The following is a 15,072-nucleotide window of genomic DNA, read 5'->3' as shown; positions in this document are numbered from 1 at the left end:
AACAATAATCTCAACAAGAACTACTTTGCAAAGCAGAAAATATAAAGCAGTAAATCACACATGCACAAGTATATACAATTTGTAACAAATTATGTAATAATAACCCCAATCTTCATTATATTAAACCAAACCTAAATAATACAACAGTCTATGGTATACAAGATATAATGAAAAAAAAAATTGCAGCTTTAATTTCGTATCTTGTCTTGTCGTCCTTCACTTCCATACTACTCACTAGCTACCCCTTAGTCCTTCAAAGGACAGCACATCGAGACTCCAGGAGGGCTACCACCTAACACTATTGCAAGTCACTTCTGCTGCAAGTACATAGGCTTATCCAATCTACTCTCTGGGTAGGCCTAATTACCGAGCTCCAAACTTCCAGGCTAGCAGTCACCTTAGTCCATCAAGGTGTTGCACTTCAGCACCAAACTTCACCCAATCTTCATCTCCTATTTGTTACTTCAAGATAGCTAGTCTAGGGATGCTTTGGGCTATCAACACACTACCCTCCACCAGACCAATGAAGCCCAATATTTCACTATAAGTGTTGCTCCTAATTGAAGTCTCCAACTACCCTAGTTGACATCAATACATGACACTTATAGGTTCAATATAATATGATCCAAATACGGTCAAAATAATGACCCAACACACAACAAATTTGACTCCAAGTCTATTGCCCCACACCACCGTTGACAGTTCCTGGATAGGGAATTTTAGTAGATTGTAACAACCCTCAACCAATCCCTCAACAACCCTCAAACAACCTTCAAATTCTGCAGCCTTCCTCAGAGTGATCCCTCTGCTTCCAAGTTGGATATTAGGGCATAATACAACCCTACAAAAACCCACGCAAGTGATTTTCTATGGTGGTATGTCCGATGGCCTACCACACAACCTACCTGTAGCCTACCTTCTACCCAAACATAGTTCTCTTACCCTTTAAAAGTGCCACAATAGACCTGCCCTTCTCCTTACCTAACATGACCTCCCTGCAAGTGTGAAGATAATTCAAAATAGTCTCCAAAAGGCTCCTACACTGCCTCTTTTCCACATTGAAGTGTCCTTATTCTGTGACCCAATCTAAGGTAAGATATTCGAGTTCTCCTCCAACAAGCTTCTCATATGTAATGTGTTACACAAATGGATGAGCAAAAGAGCTCCGTAACACCTCCTATATATACACATAAAGGATGGATTCTTCAACATCACATTAGGGCTTCCACAACTATCATATGCCATCTTTACACCAAGATGACCTTGACACACGTGTGTAAACCCTATAATTAATCTTCAAAAATTCATATCTCCACTTCTACAAGTAGGAATTCAACGATTCTTGAAGCGTTGGATTCTCCTTTCCACCCTCTATCGTCTCATGCCATCACATGTAGAAATGTGCTCATGGGAATGCCCAAAACACAATTTGGTGCAAAACCCCATACTTCAGTTCCAACCCCAAAAGTGACTCTTGTGGTGCTTTTCCCTCCAAACCCCAAACTCTAGGGCTTGGAGTAGCTCCCAATATACACAAATCAACATTGTATATGTGGTGTTGTGTACATGTGGTGTGATGTACACATTTTACATATGGGTTTGTGTAAATATGGTGTTGATTATATGTTGTACACGCGGTGTTGTGTACATGTGGTGTTATGTACATGTTGTACATGAGGTGTTGTGTGCATGAGGTATTAAGTACATGTTGTACATGTGTCATTATGTGCATGTGGTGTCGTGCACATGCTATGTAGGTGGCGTTGTGTACACATTGTCCAGGTGGTGCTATGTACATGTGATGTTGTGTACACGTTGTGCAGGTGGTGCTATGTACATGTGGTGTTGTTTACATGTTGTGCAGGTGGTGTCGTGTACATGTGATGTTGTGTACATGTTGTGTAGGTAGTGTTGTGTATAGGTGGTACTATTTACATGTTGTACAAGTGGTATTTGTGTACATGTGGTAATTTGGGCATGTCATACATGATGTGTTGTGTACATGCGGTACTTGGTATGTGCACTTTGTAGTCATGGAATTGTGACATGTGTATTCATTGTGTTATACTTTGTGTACGTATACGTATTGTGTTGTACACCAGGTGTAGGTGCATGTATTTTTTTCTGATGTACACTGGGTGTAGGTATATGTGTTGTGTTGTACACCAGGTGTAGGTGTATGTATTTTGTTGTACACCAGGTGTAGGTGTATGTGTTGTGTTGTATGTCAGGTGTAGGTGCATGTATTTTGTAGTGTTGTATGTTGTGCATGGACATATGTGTGTGGTTTACACTATGTGTAGATGTATGTGGTTGAAGAGAAGGCATTGTGTGCTTGTTGAGTGTGGCAACCAATCTAGTGAGTGTACAGTAAAGATAAAGAACAAAGGTAGAAGCAAAGAATCATTTAAAGGATAAGTATCAGTATTTTCGTTTTAGTATTTAATTATGCATGTGATATATGCCTCTGATTTATGATGGTTACGTGTTATATATGATTTTGATTATGAAAATTGATTTTTGAGCTAACTGAATATGATATATTTATACATGATGATTTGATGAAAAATTTAGTTTGACTTGTTGCAGGAAGTAAACAGGAACATAGGTGTACCTTATGGATGGGCTACCGATGAGGTATGGTGTGAATTTATTTCAATTTATTTTAAATCTAATGGAAGTTATGTGCTTGGTACAGGAAAGCATGGACATGCTTGGTTTGGGGTGGTTGAAATTGACTGTAAATTTTAGAAACAACAAAAGGAATTGGAAAGACAATAATATGATAGTAAAGCACTTCAGGAACAGGGCCACTATTGGACATTGTTACCCAATGGTGCCCATTGATTTCCATGTGTATGCTATGACCGATATGATGGTTTTTAGGTAGGCATATGCCTTGGTTTTCAGACCTTCTGATGTGAAGAAACCTTGCCAATGGATGGATCGTCTGGTAAAGGGGATGTTGGGAACTTGGATGGTGAGTGACTGCATGAAAGGGGGTGACTGGATTTCCAAAGGGAATGTGTAGTAGAGAAGGGAAGGTTGGGGATGGAATTTTTATGGTAATTAACATTGCTAGATGGAATTAGATGCACATTGGGAATGTGCCCTGGAACAATGAGTTGGTAACTGTTAAGTGAGAGAATATTGGGGCAGGATCGTAGTGGTGGACATTGGTTGTAGTTTTGAATTTGGTAGTGAATTTTGGAATTCCTAGAATGAGGTGAATCCTAATATTACTTTGAGGGTGGAGGTTTGAGCCTCTAAAATCCCTTGTTGTGGATGCAGGCATCGTATCTTTTTATTTTTTGTTTAAGAAAATGTGCATATTTATATGTATATATTAATATAAATATTGTATCAAGCTATATTTATAAATCTCCATGAATAGTATGGTTATTTTTTGGTTGAATAAATTGTGCATAAGTATATGTGGTTTTTATTGTAAATCATAATGAGTTGTATTATAAAGCTACAATAAACAATATGTTTGTCATGTCTTGAGAAGTGGTCATTATAAATACTGTAATGAGTTGTGTTATAAAGCTCCATGGGAAGTATGTTCGGCTTTCAGTAGTCTCACTAGTTATAAGTGTCATTGAACATTGAGGACGGTGTTCCCCCAACGGGAGGGTTCTGTAATAGCCCTGATTAAAAATCAATTTAATAAAGTTAATAAAGGAAAAATAAGACCAATGTCATGGGACACATATTCCAAGTTTAATGTTGGGAAAAACATCATAGTGGGTGTTCATTTCAGTTATTATGGCTAAAGGAAATTCACAAAGGCAATGGAAAATTCTTTGAAAAGAAAAAGTGCCATTAATTGCCATGTTATTTATGAAAATAATGGAAATTAGGAGAAAATGAAGCTGAAAGGTCACAAATTTGCATGAGTAGGAAAATGAAGGCAAAATAATGGAAATTGAAGAAAATAGAAGTCTCATTGATAAAAAGGCTTCTGAGGATCAATTCATGGATTTTGTTAGTGCAACATTTTGTCAGTTCACTTTTGGAGCTCTCTCTCTCTCTGCTCTCTCTCTCTCATACTCTTGGACACTTAAAGTATTCTTGGAGCACTCTAGCATCAGATGAAAGAAGGAAAATGAAGGACAAGAAAGAAAAGGGAAGAAAGGATCAAGCAAGGAAGAGCGGGATTCAAGCGACTACAATGGGATTAATTACAGATATCGAGTTGCATATATGATTTCATTAGTAGTTTTGGAATGCATGGTACATGCATGCATGTTTTTGGTTCCCTTGATTTCATTGGCATGGATCTTGTTGGGTGTGATAGTGGTTTTCAGCCTTGTCTTGCCATTTCCGAATAGCCATGGTGTGATAAGGTTCTCTTGTTTTGGTTGAGTTGGATTTCTGGATGGTTTTTGAAACTGAGTGGAGTGGTCTTAGGGAACAAACACAAGGCCTGGGAATCCTTGAACCAGTGAAGGTTAGATTGCAATAAAGCCAGATTGTGTATTCCCTCATTAGGCCTAGGAATCCTGAACCAGTGAATGGCGAGATATACGGTAAATCATAGAGGGTGGAGCCTCGTTGGGCCTACGAATCCCCGAACGATGAATTGTCATATATATCGTAAATCCTAGAGGTGGAGATGAAAAAAATCCTCACGGTTTAGGTGGCGATATTTGGAGGTGTCCATGCTTGTATAAGCCTAGTGATCCCTGGACCGGTATATGATGAGATTTATTTAAAGTGTGGTAGTGTATGTTTCTTAATTATGCCTAGGAATCCCTTGGTGGGATTGGAGTAAATCCTGAGCAAGCCTTGGTTGGTTTATGTTATAAGTTCGCATTCATGCTTGGAATATGGCATAGGGGTGATTGGCTTAAAGAAATATTTGGGTCAGCCCAATCTATGGTTAGGTGGTACGTGGAAGTCCCTGTCTTGGTTGGATTTTGCATAAGTTAATAAGAACTCTTTCCTCTTGTGTTTTATGTGTCATTGTACTTGTTAATGTGTGGATTTATTGGTTGTTCTATTATTTTTAGTTTGTTGGTTATATGCTAGTTATAAGCATGGTTTATCACATATCTTAGTCATGGATTTCATCACGTTTTGATTAGTAAATGAATAAATAATGAATGTATGACCTAATATATGAAAATGCATTTATTGTGATAAAGCATCAATTCTTCTTGATGATTCTCAGAGAAGTTTGAGACCCGTATGCTCAAATCTCTAGTTATGACTTGTAGATTACATGTTTTTTATATGTTTGATGAAATTCATATCATGGATAGTAGGGTTCAGGTCGCTTCCTTATTTATCATTTCTAGAAGTTTCATGAGGTTATGGGAAGAGGCCTGAGACCTAGCCTAGAAAAAGTGGTAAAAATTCTAAGGTCACTTGCTCAAAACTACTTAACGAAAACCACAGTTGCATGCATACCTTGCAGTGGGAGCAACTGGAGGGTCATAGTCGCATGCATGGCTTGTCGTAGGAATGATTGGGGGTCTAGCTCAGCAAAATGAGAAGTTATCTGTTGGGTCCCTATAATACTAGTGATTACCATGTTGGGTCCCTATAATACTAGTGATTACCCCATTACTATTGTAGTTATACCCCTTATTTATATTGTTGTGCCCCTATTACCCCCCATATTGTTATTTTTGTGCCCCATAGAATCCCCCTATTGTTATTTGTGTGGCTTTATATTATTATTGTTAGGTCGGCTGGATTATATTGTGACTCCTTAGACTCCTATATATAGAAAGGAGGTTTTGTCATTTGTATCATCCAGGAATTGTTCATTTATGTAATGTAAAGGAGGTTGCCCCCTCGAAGAGGCTGAATTCTAAGGCGTGGATCTTTCTTTTCTATCTTTTCTTGAGTTGGTTTCATAACATTTGGTATCAGAGCTTTGGATTCTAGGGTTTCGCTGCTCCAAACAGGTCATCGTGGCATTTTCGCTATAACTTTTTTTCTGTGACATTTCAGAAGTCGCAAACAAAACCCATTGGAGAAGAATTGGTGCTGAACCTTGGATCCGAATTTCAGAGCTTTTCGCATGATATTTTCGGAGATATGATCTGAGGAAGTTGGCCTTTCTGCAGACTCCTGAATTACATTCAAAACAGGTGACTTGGGGAAAATCGTCATAACTCTCTCTCTGAGGATCGGATTGAAATTTCGTAAAAAGGTACAGAAAGAGGACGGACTGTAGTTTCTTGTATGTGTGTTTCAGATTCAAAGGTTGAAACAGTGACTTGTGGCACGTCGTACAAGTTCGCTCTACTGAACCAGTCTAAAAGCAAGTCACTGTGGGAGATTTCACATAACTCTTACTTGGAGAATCCAATTTGGCTCAGACTTGTGGCATTGGAAAGAGGACATAGAAGGCTACTACAGGTAGCAATTTCAGAACTGGATGATCCGAAATTACAGAGATACATCAGATTCAATATCAGGCTTCTATCAAGTGAAAAAAGGTGTGTAGTTTTTTTTTAAATTTTTATGTAAGCTTGGTTTAACGGAATTCAAAGGGCATAGTAAAGCATTATTATCGGTAACTGATGCCCCGAGGAAAGAAAATGCAAACACCTAGTAAGGAACCTGAAAGCTCTAGCATGACTCATGAAGAAGAGGAAGAAATGCTACATGATATATCAAAATTACAAGAACAAGTGCAACAAATGTCACGCTCACAAAAGCTAACAAAAGCTAAGATAAGTGGCATGGAATCTAAGATAAATGGCGTGGAATCTAAGATAAAGGGCATGGAAACTAAGGTGGAGGATTCGATTGTAAATTTGAAGATAGATTTGAAGACAGATATGGAAGAATTGAAGAACTTGCTACAAGAAAGGGTCACTAATGGTGAAAAGGTAGTAAAGGAAACTCATGATGAGAACAAAAGAAATGTTAATCATGATTCCATAGACTCTAATGTTGGATCGAAGACTCACCATGTTCCAAAAATCGATATGAGGAAGTTTGATGGCAAGGATCCCGCCACATGGATATTACAGATGGAGCAATTCTTCGATCTCAATAATGTGCAAAACACACAAAAGGTACGTATGGCAACTTTATATTTGGAACCAAATCAGTTTGTATGGTATCAATGGCTTTGTTCTCGTAAACAATTTATCACTTGGGCAATTTTTACGGAAGAATTGATAGCACATTATGAGGATACAAAAAGCAACACTTTTTTTAGCCAATTGATAAGTCTCAAACAAAAGGGTTCAATAATGGAGCACATTGAGGAGTTCCAAAAATTGAACATAAGGGTAAAAGATATTCCAGAGGAGCATAGGATTGATGTGTTCATAGGGTCTTTAAAGGATAATATCCAACATGATGTGCGCCTTTGGGAACCTGATTCATTAGAGAAGGCATTCAGGTTAGCAAGAAAAATGGAAAGCAAAATTATGGCAACTAGGAAGCATACCATTCACAACTATAAAGATGGAAGTGTTGTTGCCCATAGTCTTCCACAACCTACAAGGTTGACACCACAACAATTGGAAGAAAAAAGAGCAAAAGGGCTTTGTTACAATTGTGATAGCAAATACACAAAAGGTCATAAGTGTGCTGAGAAGAAATTATTCTACATAGATTGTGAAGAGGAAGAAGAAAAGGAGCAAGAAAGGTCAAAAGAAGAGGATATATTCCAGGAACAAAGCCTAGATGAAGAACAAATAAATCCGACCATATCTTGTAATGCATTGGCGGGAATTACCACTCCTCAAACCATCAAGATAGAAGGACAAATCAAGAAGAAAAAGGTAATAGTGTTGATTGATTCAGGAAGCACCCACAATTTTATTCATTGTAGGGTAGCAAAAGAATTGAATTGCTTCCTATATCCAGCACCAGAGTGTCAAGTGATGATTGCAAATGGAGGAACAATAAATTGCTCTGGAAAGTGCCATAATATCAAGCTATCCATGGGAGAATATGTATTGACTAGCCCAATGCTTTCCATTCCAATGGGAGGTGCGATGTTGTACTAGGAGTCCAATGGCTACAATCCTTGGGTACAATAGCTTTTAATTTTCAAGAACTTTTCATCAAATTTTCTTCGGAAGGAAAGGAAGTTGAATTAAGGGGTATTGCAGGGAAACCAGGAAAGATAATCAGCTCTAATGGTATGACAAAGCTTCTAAAAAAGGAGCAAAGAGGTGTAATTGCACAATTATGTTCGCTAGATGTTTCCACATTGGAATCATCTATTTCTCCAGATCTCCAAAAAGTCTTGGACAATCATTCCAAGGTATTTGAGACTCCCAAAGGTCTCCCACCTATGCGTGATCATGATCATGCTATTCATCTGATTCCAGGAAGTGTTCCTCCAAACATCAGGCCGTACAGATATCCCTATGTCCAAAAAAGTGAAATTGAACGTATGGTTGCAGAAATGCTAGAGGCTGGTATAATTCAACCGAGTCAAAGTTCTTTCTCAGCTCCAGTAGTATTGGTGCACAAGAAGGATGGATCATGGCGCATGTGTCCAGATTATAGGGAGCTCAACAAGCTCACTATTAAAGATAAGTTCCCCATTCCTGTTATTGATGAATTACTGGATGAATTGCATGGATCAATTTACTTCACCAAGTTGGATCTTCGTTCGGGATATCATCAAATCAGAATGAAGATTGAAGACATTCCAAAAACGGCATTTAGAACTCATGAGGGTCATTATGAATTTTTGGTCATGCCTTTTGGCCTTACCAATGCACCTTCAACATTTCAAGGTTTGATGAATTCAATTTTCAAACCATTCCTTAGAAAATTTGTGTTAGTATTTTTTGATGATATACTAATCTACAGCAAGTCTTGGAAGGATCATGTTGAACATGTTGACAGGGTGCTACAACTATTGGAGGAGAAACAATTATATGCAAAAAGATCCAAATGTTTCTTTGGAGTCCAGGAGGTGGAATATTTGGGTCATATTGTATCTCATGAAGGAGTTAAGGTAGACCCTAGCAAAATTAAAGCCATTAAGGAATGGAAAATCCCCACATCCATAAAGCATCTGCGAGGATTTCTTGGGTTGACAGGGTATTATCGCAAGTTTGTTAAGAATTATGGGAGAATAGCAGCACCTCTAACAACATTATTGAAGAAAGATTCATTTTCATGGACTCCGGAAGCAACAAAGGCCTTTGAACATCTTAAAGAGGCAATGTGCCAAGCACCGGTCTTAGCTACACCGGACTTCACAAAAACCTTTATTGTGGAATGTGATGCTTCAGGAAATGGAATTGGTGCTGTTCTAATGCAAGATGAAAGACCCATTGCTTTTGAAAGTCGTCCAATCAAGGGAAAGTTTTTAAGCAAAGCTATTTATGAGAAGGAAATGTTGGCAATACTCCATGCACTTAAGAAATGGCGACCCTACCTAATGGGAAGACACTTCAAGGTAAAAACGGATCATGATAGCCTTAAATACTTTTTAGAACAAAGATTATCCTCTGAAGAGCAACAAAAGTGGGTCACAAAGATGTTGGGTTATGACTTTGAAATCATCTACAAAAAAGGGAAGCAAAATGTGGTGGCAGATGCACTCTCAAGAAAGGATGAGGATGTGGAAGCATTGTTGTGTGCCATTTCTATTATCCAACCAGATTGGATAAACGAAGCAAGGGAGGAATGGAAGAATGACGAAGAAGTGTGGGCACTTATTCGAAAGCTACAACAAGATTCCAGTACTTCTGATACATTTAGCTGGAAAAATGATTCGTTATGGTACAAAGATCGCTTATACCTCTGTAAGAATTCCCAGCTAAAACAAAAGATTCTTATGGAATTGCACACTTCTCCCTTAGGAGGGCACTCAGGATTTTTAAAAACTTACCACAGGGTTAAGAAGGAATTTTTTTGGGATGGCCTTAAATCAGATATTCAAAAGTTTGTGGCGGAATGTTTGGTTTGCCAGCAAAATAAAGTTGAAACAATTAAGACACCGGGTCTATTACAACCTTTATCCATTCCAAGCCAACGTTGGGAGGAGGTTTCAATGGATTTTATCACAGGTTTACCCAAGTCTGAGGGAAAGAGTGTCATCATGGTGGTAGTTGACAGACTTACCAAGTATGCACACTTTTGTGCATTATCACATCCATTTAAAGCCAGTACAGTTTCTACTGCATTTATGGAAACAGTTCAAAAGCTACATGGAAACCCAAAGATTATTGTAAGTGACAGAGATCCCATTTTCACTGGAAATTTTTGGACAGAATTATTTTCTTGTCTTGGTACTCAGTTAGCTCATAGCTCATCTTATCATCCTCAATCTGATGGGCAAACGGAGATAGTAAACAAATGTTTGGAAGGATATCTTCGTTGCTTTGTATCTGATAAGTAGACACAATGGTCAAATGGTTGCCTCTGGCTGAATGGCACTTTATGGGTATCAACCACCATCCATCACATCATATTTAAGAGAAAATTCTAAGGTTTAGGCAGTGGAACATCACATCGAACATCAACAACAAGTCCTCCAACTCTTAAAGGATAACCTCGTGTTGGCACAAAATAGAATGAAACAACAGGCAGATCAACATCGCAGTGAAAGAAGTTTTGATGTAGGTGATTGGGTATTCCTACGGCTACAACCATATAAGCAAATGTCCCTAAAGCAAGCTAAGAAGGATAATAAATTATCACCAAAGTATTATGGTCCGTACAAGGTGTTGCAAAAGATTGGTACTATGGCATACAAATTGGAGCTTCCTGCAGCTTCTCGATTGCACCCAGTCTTCCATGTTTCATGTTTAAAGAAGGTTATAGGTGACAAGCTCCCAATTCAAACAATATTGCCAGAACTTGATGAGGAAGGAAAAATTATATTGGAACCGGAAGCAGTCATAGAAACAAGAACTCGACAGCTACGAAATCGATCAATTTCAGAGTATCTTATCAAGTGGAAGAACTTATCCGCTGAAGATTCCACATGGGAGGATGAGAATTTTATGCAGAAGTATCCAGAACTACTCAAGCGTTGAGGACAACACTTTTTTGAAGGAGAGGGGCATGTTGGGTCCCTATAATACTAGTGATTACCATGTTGGGTCCCTATAATACTAGTGATTACCCCATTACTATTGTAGTTATACCCCTTATTTATATTGTTGTGCCCCTATTACCCCCCATATTGTTATTTCTGTGCCCCATAGAATCCCCCTATTGTTATTTGTGTGGCTTTATATTATTATTGTTAGGTCGGCTGGATTATATTGTGACTCCTTAGACTCCTATATATAGAAAGGAGGTTTTGTCATTTGTATCATCCAAGAATTGTTCATTTATGTAATGTAAAGGAGGTTGCCCCCTCGAAGAGGCTGAATTCTAAGGTGTGGATCTTTCTTTTCTATCTTTTCTTGAGTTGGTTTCATAACATTATCTCAGGGGTTGGGCACTTGGAAATGTTGGTTATCTCCTAAAGGTTCTATAACTCCTGAGAAAGATCAAATTGGTTTTGGTTTTGTCGGTTCCAGTTCCTTAACTATACATGGGGATATGAATCAAATCATAGTAACTATTCGTCACATGCTTACCCCGTGGACCGATTAGCTTGCGTAAATTTGGGAGGAGGGTGTTACAGATTGGGCCAGTAGTAGCCTACTTCGAGAATTTTGAAGGCTGGCCTCTTTACAATGAATTCCCCCCCCCCCCCCCCCCCACAAGGTTCTTCATGGCATACTAATAGTATGTCAAAAACCTCATCCTCCCTTACACATCTCCTCAAGATATGATCTAGTCCAAATTTGAAGAGATTTCCCCCAATCCAGGTGAAAGGGGCACTTTTTCTAACAATCTTTCTCTTCTCCTTGGAAGATAGATTAGGAGGGAATCTCCTAGAAACCAAAAATATATATATATCAAAAAACCAAGGAGACAATAGTGAAATAGAAAATAGGTTCTCATATAGAATTTGATCATCTATCATCTCCTCATTTTCTATAGGCAATGTTAGTCTAGACAAAAAGTTTACAACCACATTTTCCTTTCCTGGCTTATCAACAATGGTTAGATAAAACTATTGCAACAATAATAACCATCTAATGATCCTAGCATTGACATCAGTTTTATTCACTAAATATTTTATGGCTACATGATCAGTATGAAAAAATACTTGGTACCCAGTGATATAATTCCTAAACTTGTTCAAGGAGTGCACAACAACTAAGAGTTATTTTCAGTAACTATGTAATTGAGTTCAGCTTTGGAGAGGTTCTTACTGATGAAGTATATGGCATAGGGAAACTTCTCTTCCACTTGTCCCAAAGTTTCTCCTGCAACTTTGTTTGATGCATCTGTGTGGATGTGGAATGGTAATGCCCAATTGGGACCTCTAAGAATTGATGTTGTGATTAATTTCTCTTTCAGCTCTTCAAATGTCTCTTGACATTTATTTGTCCAACAAAAATCTAAATCCTTAGTAAAAAATCCAAAGAAAGGTGAAGCCGACTTACTAAAATCCTTAATGAATCTTTTGTAATATCCAACTAGCCCAAGAAAAGTTTTAACATTCCTTTATTTTTTTAGGGAAAAGGACCCTTTTGATAATGGTAACCTTGTTAGGGTCAACTTGGATCCCTTCCTTAGAAAGGAATTGACCTAGGACAATCCCTGAATTCATAAAAAAATAACACTTCTCTGGGTTTAATGAAATATTAATTTAAATGCATTTCATTAAGACTTTACACAGATTGGAACAAGCTTCCTAGAAATACTTTCCATAAGCGGTTAAGTCATCCATGTAGATATCAACTATGTGATGCACGATATCAGCAAAAATACTCATAATTTCCCTCTGGAAGGTAGCAAGGGCATTGCACAATCCAAATGAAAGGATTTTATAGGCAAAGGTCCCCCATGGACATGTGAAGGTGGTCTTGTTCTGATTGTCTGGGATGATTTGGATCTAATTATACTCATTAAATACATCCAAGAATGAGAAGAAATTATTCCCATCAAGTCCATCCAAGACTTGATCAATGAAAGGAAAGGGAAAATTATTTTTATTTGTATCCTTGTTGAGTTCCCTATCATTAACATAAATCCTCCACTTCCCATTTTTTCTTGGATGCTATGACAAGAGGGGATACCCATTCATTATCTGAAATGGGGTAGATGAATATTACATCTAGTATTTTTTGCAATTCTTCTTTCACAATGTATTTAAGGGCATGGTTCATTCTCCTCTAGGGTTGGCACATGGGTTTACATCCCTCTTTAATGTAAATAATATGGGTAAAAATTGAGGGTTGAACCCCTATCATTTCCTTATAGTCCTAAGAAAATGCATTAAGACATTGTCTCAATATAGTGCACAATTTATCTTCTTGCACTGCTGAGAGGGAATGGTTGATTTTTAGAGTTTTTGATGGACAAATTTTTACAATCTTAGCATGATCTTGATCATGATCGCTAGTAAAAAAATAATCCCATGGATTTTTCTCAGGTTTCCCTAAGGATTCTTCCACTATCTCATAAATTGGCATGGTATTAGATGGTTGATTCTCTATGATTTTTTCAGTAAGGCCATCCTCATCTAGTTTCCTGCTTCCTATAGTAGTGTATAATGTACAAACTGGGTTGAGGGATGATTGATAAAAGTATTCCTCATCCTCTTCCTCTAACCACAAAGGTAAGTCATTCTCAATAGAGGGTTAATCAGGGGGATATAATACAAGTCACTTTGTGAGATGCCCATTTTTAATAGTCATGTTTCCAGCCCTACAACTAATGTAAGCATCAACAATGGATAACCAAGTTCTCCCTAAAATGAGAGGGTACCCATTAAAATTTGTTTTGGGTTGGAGGACAAGGAATTCTATGGGGTACTCCCAAGAGTTAATGGAGACCATCACATCCTTAATAACTCCCTCAAAAACTAATGTGGATCTATCTACAAGGTAAAAAACTATGGTGGTCTTTCTCAAGGCTCCTTGGAGGTTGATCTTCAACATAGTTTCCTTGGTCATGACATTTATTGCATCCCCAAGGTCAATTAGTGTGTTGTGTTTTGGGGACTACAATATTGTTAATGTGCACATCCACTACTGGGCTACCAGGATCCAAGTACTTTGGGGAGATAACCCTCCCAAGCATTAGATCAGACAACTTCCCAACAACATTAATAGTGGGGGAATCTATTTTCTTTCTTCCAGACCTCTTAAAGAACTCTTCCCTAATAATATTGTTGTAGATGGGAACATCTTTGATGGCCTAGAGAAGGGGTATTTTAACACATAGGTTTTTTAGTTCTCCCAGAATTTTAGCCTCTTTTGGGGTGTTTTGTTTAGGTTGGATCAACCTTTCAGGATAAGGAGGTATATTGGCTTGAGGGACACTATCTTCCTTCTCTTCTTCAATATCTTCAGGTGGAGAAGGTGGGTGAGCATATGGAAGTACCTTTCCATACCTAAGGTTGATCTCCTGGATCTCCATAGCATAAGAAGTATAGGATGTTTCCCTAATATAGACCTATTGGGCCTACTTGTTGTTAGGGTTTAGATTGGGTTGGGAAATAATATGAGGTTGCTTGGGTGGATTATTGTGGGGTAGTTGTGGTTGAGGTGGAGGAGGAGGCATTAAGGCATCAGGTTGGGATACCTAAGGCCTCCATTCTCATGAATGGCTACCCTATTAAGGGGGCTTAGGTTGGTATGGATGAAAGGGTGGATTGACAAGCTGAGGAGAGTACTGAAGAGAAAAGGATGAAGGAGAGGGCAAAGACCAAGACGAGTGAGTTGGAGGATACCAAGGATAAAATTGGTGCATTCTCATTTTGATTGAAAGAAGGACAATGTGCATTTTACATGCCTTGCTGGTATGGATGAGTCCCTTTTGGCCTCCTCTAGTTGATGAGGCAAAGATGGTCCAAGCAATATCTACCCATTGATATATAGCCTTCAGTCCTAAAAGAGAGGGACATTTTTTATTTCCATGCTTCTCCTAAAAAACAGAGCATACCTCTAGGACATTCAATGGGAACTCATTTTTGGGGTGCCTCTTGGTGCATATGGGAAAAACAATATCCAATGACCTTTATTCCTCATTTTTCTTATTTTTTATTTCTATAGTATC

The sequence above is a fragment of the Pinus tabuliformis genome, chromosome 3_1 (genome assembly GCF_031772625.1).
Source record: "Pinus tabuliformis cultivar Carrire ecotype Pingquan chromosome 3_1, CPIR1, whole genome shotgun sequence".
Taxonomy (NCBI): Eukaryota; Viridiplantae; Streptophyta; class Pinopsida; order Pinales; family Pinaceae; genus Pinus; species Pinus tabuliformis.
Note: the sequence above shows the minus strand (reverse complement) of the source record.